This window comes from Fringilla coelebs, assembly GCF_963513975.1.
Source record: "Fringilla coelebs genome assembly, chromosome: 9".
In the NCBI taxonomy this organism is placed as follows: Eukaryota; Metazoa; Chordata; class Aves; order Passeriformes; family Fringillidae; genus Fringilla; species Fringilla coelebs.
Genome location: NC_140067.1, coordinates 15,431,497 through 15,441,001, shown reverse-complemented (window position 1 = coordinate 15,441,001; position 9,505 = coordinate 15,431,497).

Genomic DNA, 9,505 nt, shown 5'->3' with positions numbered 1-9,505 from the left:
TGTGGATTATTTACTGAAGAATTAACTACCAGTGAAGTCTAATTTTTGGTTTTTATCCATGCAGTGAGATGTTTCGTACATTGCTTTCTGACCACTGCACAACTAGAAATCATATCCACTTTTGTAGGATTTCGGTAGCAAAACTAGAATTGTGTAAGGTGCATGCAAGTCTAGTACATTTGCTTAGCTTTTATTCTTATGTTAGAATATTTTCTGGAAATATATTGTACATTTCTTATTTCCTGAGAAAGGCAGTGGTTTGTGGGATTTTGTCCTGTGTGGTTGCTGTCTGGCACAATGGTGACCTTCAGCATGATACTCATAGAAACTCAGAAGGGATAAAGCAGATTTCAGAATTCTCCCAAGTAGAGTTACAGTTCTGGGGTGTAGAAGAGCTCGCATAATTAAACACCCAACTTGCATTGGCTGCACTTCTGGCTAGTCCAGGAGAGAAGAGCAGCAGCAAGTTTCTTTAGTGCTTTTCCCAGCTTTAATCAGAGGTTCATTGACTGTGCTGCTGGGCCTGGGGAGAGAGGTCAGGCACATGCTTCATTCTGCTACACCAGCATGGATCTTTTCTATGTTGTAGCCATGTAAACAAAGATGTTTTAGTTCTTCCAGAATTATAGATTTTTTTATTGCAGAATATAGTCATATGAGATTATAAATTCAGCTGCTGGCTCTTAGTTGATATAATGTTTGAAATAGTCCTGTCTATAATAAGGGCATTTGTTTTGTCTTCATTAAGCTGACTGCCATTTTTCATCCCAGCATAATGTAAAGTCTGCTATGTATGGGATTTCTGTAAACAAAACAGTGCTTACTTTTAAGAACTCTCAATAAACAACCATCAAACTGTATAACAAGATATTTTAAACTTCAGAAAACTTTGACTTTTACATTTCCCAGATGCTTTCATTCATTGTTGCTCTTAGAGTTCTTTAATATCTCTGTTGAAGTTTTGGTCATTTTGATAATCCATGTTTTTAGCATTGAAGGTGACATTTGGATAGTAGTAGTTTATTATTTTCTGTAACTTTTTATTGCATGCATATAGACATGCTATGCTATATATAGGACTGGCCATATCCTCCTATTTTTTCACTGTGCAAATTCAGGTTCCTGCCTGAATTTCCTTCCTAGTCTTCCATTTTTATTTCCCAGACAAAGCTCTCATAATCGGTGAAAACTGATTGACCCAAGGGCCTAAAACCTCTTTTTTTTCCTATAAAAAGGTACCAGAAGAATGCAGTAGAGTTAATGTAGTGATTTGTCTTTGCAATTCATTTCATTACCTTATCTCTGGCAGAGCTGCTGTGCATGTGTTAATGTAGTACATTTAAACATCAGCAGATGGGGCCCTTGTTTCCTTTGAAGAATAGTTTGTCTTTGAATTTTATTTTTTAATGTCTGTGGCAAGAATGAATTTTTCTTGTTATAACACATTAAATTAATGTAGTCTTTGTAGCAGATAGGGATCTAAATGCAGATCAGAATGCCTTAACTTTAGTAGGAAGAGAGTGTTTCCAAATCTAACTGGAGATCTAATTTTCATGGTTGGCCTTTATTTCTGTAACTGACTGAACAAAAACCTCTGCTTTGAATATCTCAGAAATTTTCTAGGGTTTGGAAACCAGCTGTTTTACCTTGTGGTTGAATCTGTCTTTTAACTGTATTTTATAAACCTTTCTAAAGGTAAAAGAATAAAGAAAATTCTGTGTCTTCTCTAGAACAGGCAGCACTTTTCAAAGTTATTTACAAAATGCAGTTTCCCTTCTCCGAAGCTGAAATAACATAAAGGTTGCATAAAAGTGAAGATAAAGGCATTGTAGAAGCAAAGAGGAAATCACTGTAGAGAGTAATGCTTTCTTTTAACTAAGGGGAAAGCATAGGCACATGCAGCTAAGGGCAGCATATGTCTTAACTCAATTTCCTTCCTTTTGAAAGACTAGAATTATAAGTGGAATGGGTTCAATATTTGAATATGGTCATTTTGTTTCTAAGCTTGGTTGTCCCATTAATGATTCTGTTAGACTTAAAATACATGCATTTTATTTATAAGTAAAAAATGATATGGAAGGCAAAGCAATATACTCTGATGCCTTAACCAATCTTATGAATGTGGTACAAATTTATACTTGTATTTTGTAAATGGGTGTCTCATAGTTTGGAATTACTTTTTCAGAGTTGTTAATCTTTCTGATCTAAATAAGAATCTTATTTGAATGTGGCTACATAGTGGGATTTTAACATAACGTATCATAGAAGGCAAATCTTTCATATTATTGACTTGAAACACCAAAATTGCTCCTTCTGTGTCATTGTAATCGGTCATTTAAAGTGACTGCTACTTGCTTATATCAGCTTCTTCATATGGTTCATGTATTGGCTAATTAAAGACTGCAGATTTGGGGTTTTTGGGTGAAAAAACCAGAATAACAAATACATTAAAAAAATCCTTAAGACAAGAAAAGAAGCCATTTCTGAAAGAGAAGCACACAGTTTGCATTTATTGGATATTGTACCACTACCCAAGGGTTGATACTAAGGGTTAAAGTACTGTGATTTTAAAATTGAAAATTGCATAACATGCAAGCAGTTATTAAGTTAAAAACATCAATTTGGTATATAATTTATTGTTGCTTATACATAAAAGATTACATTTGTGCAGCCATGATTTACACTTTTTCTTTGCTTTTACATATGAGCCCTGTTATTAACATTAATCACATTTTTCATGTCTAATGGTGCAGACCAAGCATGGCCTGTCAGAAATTATTAATATTTTGAGTCTGTTTTTTGACTCAGTTTTTGATGGAAGTATTATTTGTTTTCCAGAATTTAATAGGGAGAAACTTCAGAAATATTTTACTGGTTGCTCATTTAGCTGATTTGGGTGCATACCTCATAAACAGTATGTCCTATTAAAAGGTCACCTAAGCATACCATTCTGCTTGAATTAGAATTATTTTATCTGCATGATAAGGTATAATCTCAATGCTTCCCTGTATTTTGGGACTGATTTACTCTTCTATTCCCCAATATATTTGGTCTGGACCAAATTGTTGCATTCTTTATACAGATTAAATATAGGGAGAAAAAATCTGATCAAGTCATTGGAGTTACACTAGATTTTTACTGGTGAAATTCCCATAAATATTTTTTCCCTGGAGATACTGTGTATGGCAGTGCTTTAATTTGAGGGAAAATTTCACCTGACATTGACTCTATTGGCATTCTTTTCCAAAATGGCAGTGCATTATTTTCTGGGGAAGTAAGACATGACAATTCTATTTTGGCCACAAAACTCTCAAGAAAATAATTTCCTGTACAGGACATTTTTTTCTCTGTACACATGAAAATGTATGATTTTAAGGTGTTTGTAGTGTATATAAGGCTAGAAAACATTTAGGTTAACTATGAACTATTTCTTATATAGTGCATTGGATAAATAGAGACTTAGATCCAAGGATACAATACAGTTTTCTTATTTAAATTATTATTATTATTATGGCTTATTGATAATTTTTCTTAACACACACTAATTTTTGCATCTCTTTTACCCATGTATTCATCATGCAGATGATCAAATGGAATTTCACTTCCTCTTGCTTAAGGGGGAAAGAAAAGAGGTTTAAACCTTTGAGCTGGAGGAAGGGAGAGAAAGTTAACTGAAAGGGAGGTTACTTTCTTTAGAAGTAGGGAGTTCTGCTGTAGTTGGGAACTGAGATAGCACAGCTGTTGAAAGCAGCTCACATATTTGGTCATGACTTGAGTGTCATTTGAAACTGTTCTGAACATTGTTAAATATAAAAAAGTAAGGAAGGAAAGGAAGGGGCTTTGAAGAACCAGCTCCTCCTGGAAACAAATGTATTTACAGTAGCTTTATCAAGGAATTTCTACACATTTAAGTAATAATCATTACTGAGAATCTGTAAGGCTATTTAGCTAATAGTGCCTAGTGCATTTTCCAAATCTAGTGCTTATCTTGCAGCTTGGTGGTGGTCTCTCTTATTTTTTTTTCTTTTAGAAATGTACTAAAAATGTGAATTAAAACATGAATTGCATAGATTAATCCTAAGGCTTTTTCTGTAACACTTTTCATGAAAACTTCTTGGATGAAGTCTTCTAATGGATGGTGATGTTGGGTTCTGTCTTGTAAGGACTGCACAGAATACACTGTATAAAACCAATACATAGAGGTTTGGGGTTTTTTTGGGTCTTTCTCTTTGATGAAGAAGTGTGGGTGTGGTGGTGGTGTTCCCATGTGCTGCTTCTCTTGCTGAAGCATTGCAAAAGCCCTTCCCTCCAAACAGGTAATGGCTGTTTGACAGTGAGAGGTAATTTTTGGAGCAAATGGGGATCCATTCATGGCATTTTTGAGGCTGGGGCTTTATGAGCAGGATGGAAGCTTTAGGTGAGAAAGGCTTTTGTGGGATTTCCTAAAGGAGAGCACTATATACTGGTGGTGTCACAAACTCTCAAACTCTGTGGGTCACGAAGGGAGCCTCCTCCAGATAAGACTTCGCATCTCTCTCCATTTCTGCACCATTAATGGGGTATTGTCAGGCATATTCAGTGTATTCTTTTTATTGCCTGCAAAACTGGTTTATCTTAAAGTTGTATAAAAGGACGAATATAAGAAAATACATCGTTTTCTGTGTCTTTTTGAGTACATCAGCAGAGCTGGTTTTACTTAGTGCTCCGCCTTACTGCGTTTGGAATCTTCCTCAGATCAGGAGTTCTAGCAAAGCCAGAGATGACATTCTTGTTGCATGTCGGTGGATCTACAAAACGTGGCAGTCTTGAGTTCCAGCAGCTCCACACCCTGCTCTTACAGCTGGAGTTTAGGGAGTACGTAGCACTGTTCCTGAGCAACTTGTGTGATTCCCAGGAAAGGCTGCTGAAGACTGCACAGGGTTTGACATTAATTCTGACTTTGGATTGTCTGACTTAAAATTCCATGTTTTAAAACTTTATTTGCAGCATAGTTTCTAGCTTGATTTTCAACAGAGTGTTCTAAATGAGTAATGTTTGATGTTTTGCAATATTTTAAATTAATAGATAACCATTTACAACATTAACACTATCTTAATGAAGATTTTTGCTTGGGATTATAAACAGCTGCTGGAAGTACACTTCATCTATCATTTATAATCTGTTATTAAATTTGCACCTGGCAATGCAGCTATAGTTGAAAGTCTGTTAATTATGAGACCTGCATTTGGGAGGCCTGTAGGCCTTTCCTTTCCAATCTCATCAGGCTGGAACTTTGTATATAATCTTTTCACTAGGGTTTTTTTTGTAGGGACGGTTTTCTTCTTGAGTGGGTCGACATTTAACTTCTTCCCTTCTCATTAAATAGGTAAATACTCAAGAATTACTAAAAGATGCCAAGTAAGAAAAGCATAGGTGTTTTTTTTTTCTTTGCCTTTTTATGCCCGTTTCTGAAGCTGTCCTTGCCTTGAGTGGAAAAACAAATAACAGAAGAGAGAGGAAAAATACTTCATAATAAATGATTTAACATGTATAACTTTTTTTCATTTGTGAATTGTCTATGAGCTGCTTTGATTTTCTCAAATGAATTTGCTATTCAAAATTATTCACCAAATACTTTATCTGAATAATTTTTGGTCTGGAGATGTTGGCAAGCAGATTGTTGCATTTATTTGAATTTCTAATTTCAGATATCACACTGTATATGTTGATTAGATATACTAACATTTATGTTCTCTCTTTGAAAGAGAAGGTACTAGAACTCTCAAAATGAGATTTCCAACTGGTGTTTGCAAGTTCAGAATTATTAGTGAGTACATAGTCACTGAATGGGCTGTTGATTGCTCCTTTTGAGTGTAAACTTGCTTGACAAAGTCTGTCTGATGCCTCTCTCAGAAACATTTCTCACAGAAAACCACAACAAATTCACCAAAATATATTTGAAAAAACTGGCATATTTTTTAAAAAGGTATTAACTTGATCTTATTTTATTAATGTTTTTTGTTTTGAAGATCTGATAGCTGGTATAGGTTGCCTTTCTCAGGGAGCTAGCATAGTCAGGGAAGATCAGGCTGGAGGCTCTAAGAGGATTGGAAGAGTATACAGGAGCTGAATAGAACTTGAAAGGAAAATCAAAATATTTCATAGTAGCAGAATAAATAAACAAACTGGTCAATTTAGGGGCCACATTAAACTGTCCAGTATTGCATTATTTTAGACTGATAAATATAATAAAAAGTATAGGAAGGATGGATGGGCAGAGAGAAAGGATTCAATGTATTGCTTTTATGTAGCAGTTTTATAAAACCTATATCTTACCAGCTTACCAATAATGAGATATTGCTATATGGAATTCAATACAGTAGCTTTTATGTTTGTCACATGGGAAGTCAAGACAATAAATGAAGAGAGAGATGGGCAAAATGATGAGGAGTGTTAGAGGAACAGTATGAGTTCTCTTGTAGGGAGAGAACCAGCAAAGCATAGGAGAATGTCTGAGGGTGAGTGGGATAATGTGGACAGTGCAGCTAGAGCTGGTCTGCTGAATCTTCTAGTCTGACATCTGAAATAAATCCCAGGAGGGCTTGCTATATTAAAGATGTTAGCTGGCTTGCAATAGGAATTGGTCACACAGCTTTTGCCTAATTTTGTGACTTTGAAAGTTCTATTTTTTTGGGATAACATTTCATTGGTTTTTTTTTTTGCTGTCACAAGTGCTTTATCTGTCTTTGTTGACAGTGTATGCCATATCCAAAGACTGAATTAAATACAGGCAAGTTCTAAAGAGGAGGTTCAGGCTTGGTTTAAAAAGGAATAGTGATTTCTTAAGGAGGACCACTGTTTTTAACTAAGTGGGTTAATATATTCCAGTGAAAGAAAAAACCTCTAACTGTTAAGCGTCATACTGATCTAGTTGAAAACTTTTGCTGGGGCCTTTAGGTATAGTGGATTCCCAAAGTAAGTCCAGATGAAAAATTATCACTGAATGCATGTTTTGTTTTGCTTTAAGTAAATTGACAATGGTTGCGGGTGTTATTACACTTCTGGATTGGAAAAAAGTTCTCCTTTAAAGGGAATTTTGGATAGGGAAGGAATGTTTAAGTCTCAGGGCTGATTTAAAGAGTTTAGTCTTTTCAGTAGGGGAAAGATTTATTGTGTACTGGGTTTACATGCCCATACAACTCCAAAGAAGACAAAAGGAATTGTGCTGACAGAAATCAGCAGAATTTAGCTCCTTCTCACAGTAAGAGGTGGCCAGCATAGCAGAGGGTCCTGCCAAAATCCAGGGCAATACTGAAGCTTGCATTTTTTGTCTTTTTCAAACTGGACACTGTTCCTCTACAGATTTGGTTCCTCAATTTTTATGCATTTTTTTAAAGTGCACTTTCCTCATAAGCCCTTTCTTCTTCAGTTTCATGTCCTCTTAAAGCTTTTGAGATGTTCCTAAGCACTTTTGTGAGTCTTTTTATGGACCTCTAGTTACAGTCTGATTGCCGAATGTCTTGGGTGAATATTTGCAGTTTGGATGAATGGCTGAAGGTGCATCAAATGGCAGCATTCAGAGGTATTTGACCAAGAATGATTGACAGTGTCTGTAACTACTTATTATGTCAAAGCTTCAGCACACCGATTGATGGGAAATGATGTATAATAAATTAGAATGATCACACATCATTTCCCATCGATTGAAATGCCAAATCCTTTGATGGAGTAATGAGTTATGGCCAATACTACTCACTGTCTTAGTAGGAGATTGATTGCATATCCCTTCATCAATGTGATCAAACAGCTAAGGAATCCAAAGTACACATGTAGCAGACAAGTTCTACTGCAGTTTCAGTGTAATCTGAGAGCAATAAAGTCAGTGTTGCTTCTGTGGCATTATCAATGTAACCTGGGGTATATGTGAAACATGAGCAAACATGTAAATGTGGCCAAATTAATTCAATACAGAAACTGTAGAGAAACGTAAGCTGATACCCTCTCAGTTTTTCATACTTACAGAAGACACTAGGGAGGAGGTAAAATTTACTAAAATCAGTTATGCAATAAATTAAAATTAAAAAGAAAATCCTAACTAATGAAAACTCAGTTCTAGTTTTAATTTTTTTCCTCAACCGAATGTCCTTGCAGAAACCAAACTTCATTTTCTCTGATTCAGGAAAGACTAGGTAGAGGTGTATATCCAGAAAAGTACTTGGCCCCCAAATTAGTAAAAGGAAAGGAAAGTTTCTAGCAGTCTACTAAGATTTGCTTTAGGATTTTGTATTTTTTCTTCCCTTCAGTAACGTTCTTCATCTCCACCTGTATATTATAAAATTAGTGATTTGTACTGGATATTCCTTCTTTCTTGGAATAGGTACTTCAATGCAAATGCATGTATACACACACATATTGAACTGTATTTAAAAGGCTGCACTGTAGTATGTCTATTCCAGTGTCTTATGGCTCATATAGTCAGTGTTTCAGACATCCAGTTGTACTTCAGGTATAGCTGTACTCTTTACTAGCCAAAAAACCCACCATACATTGGCTAGCACAGTGGCAAAAACAGTGCAGCTGAAGCAATTATTGCCTAGAGCAAGAGAAGAAGATGACTTTTTCTGGAGCTTATGCTCCAGAATAGAGAAGCCATTTATTTGTTATTTATGGGTGAGAGAATTTTATGATGAGGAAATGAGGCTTTGTTGTGCACTTAAGTGAGTTTAAGAATTTTTGTAAATTAATTTCCATTTGAAAGAATATAATTACGTATTCCTAGATTACATTTGTGAAATAAAGACTGGTCAACAGAGCAATGACAGCAGTATGAGATCAATGCACAGACGCCAACTTTAAAGTAGGTACTGTTGCTGTCTTTTCATAGCAATAAGAGCCTTAATGGGGGCTGGTTAACCCTATCTGTCATGAAGATTTTGCAGCAGGCAGTCACTTTCAAAGTGCTACAGCAAGATAGCTATCAAGACTGGAGTTAGTAAATTTAAACTCTCCTGAGCATCTCCACTGCGCTGCATTCACTGCTCTTACAGACTATGTAACCTTTGCCCTGTGAGAACAGTGTGGTCATGCTGCAGTGCTGAGTCTGCAGGCAAGTATTTGTAAATTAGGAGATGTTGGACTTGAGGTTGCTTGCGATACTTACACTTGCCTTTTTTGCATATTCATATGTCAGAGCCATATTACATGATCACCTGCTCTTTTTTTACTCCTGGTTTCTGTCTCATTCAATGCATTCCATGGGTAGCAATCATAGACAGCAGCTTTTTAGTATCTTCTTAGTGGAAAAAGAGAAGCTCATTTCTGTGGTTATATGGATCTCTAACAGTTACCCTGGTCCCCAATGAGAATTTGAAACTTGAACTTTTGTTCCTGAAATGTGATGAATGTTAGGTCTAAATGACTACACTTTAGGCAAAGCCTGCTTTCCTGGCATGATTTACTTGAACTGTGAGCTAGGTCAGATGGGTATCACAAAGTGATCCAAGGCATCTTTCTCTCTTCTCCATCC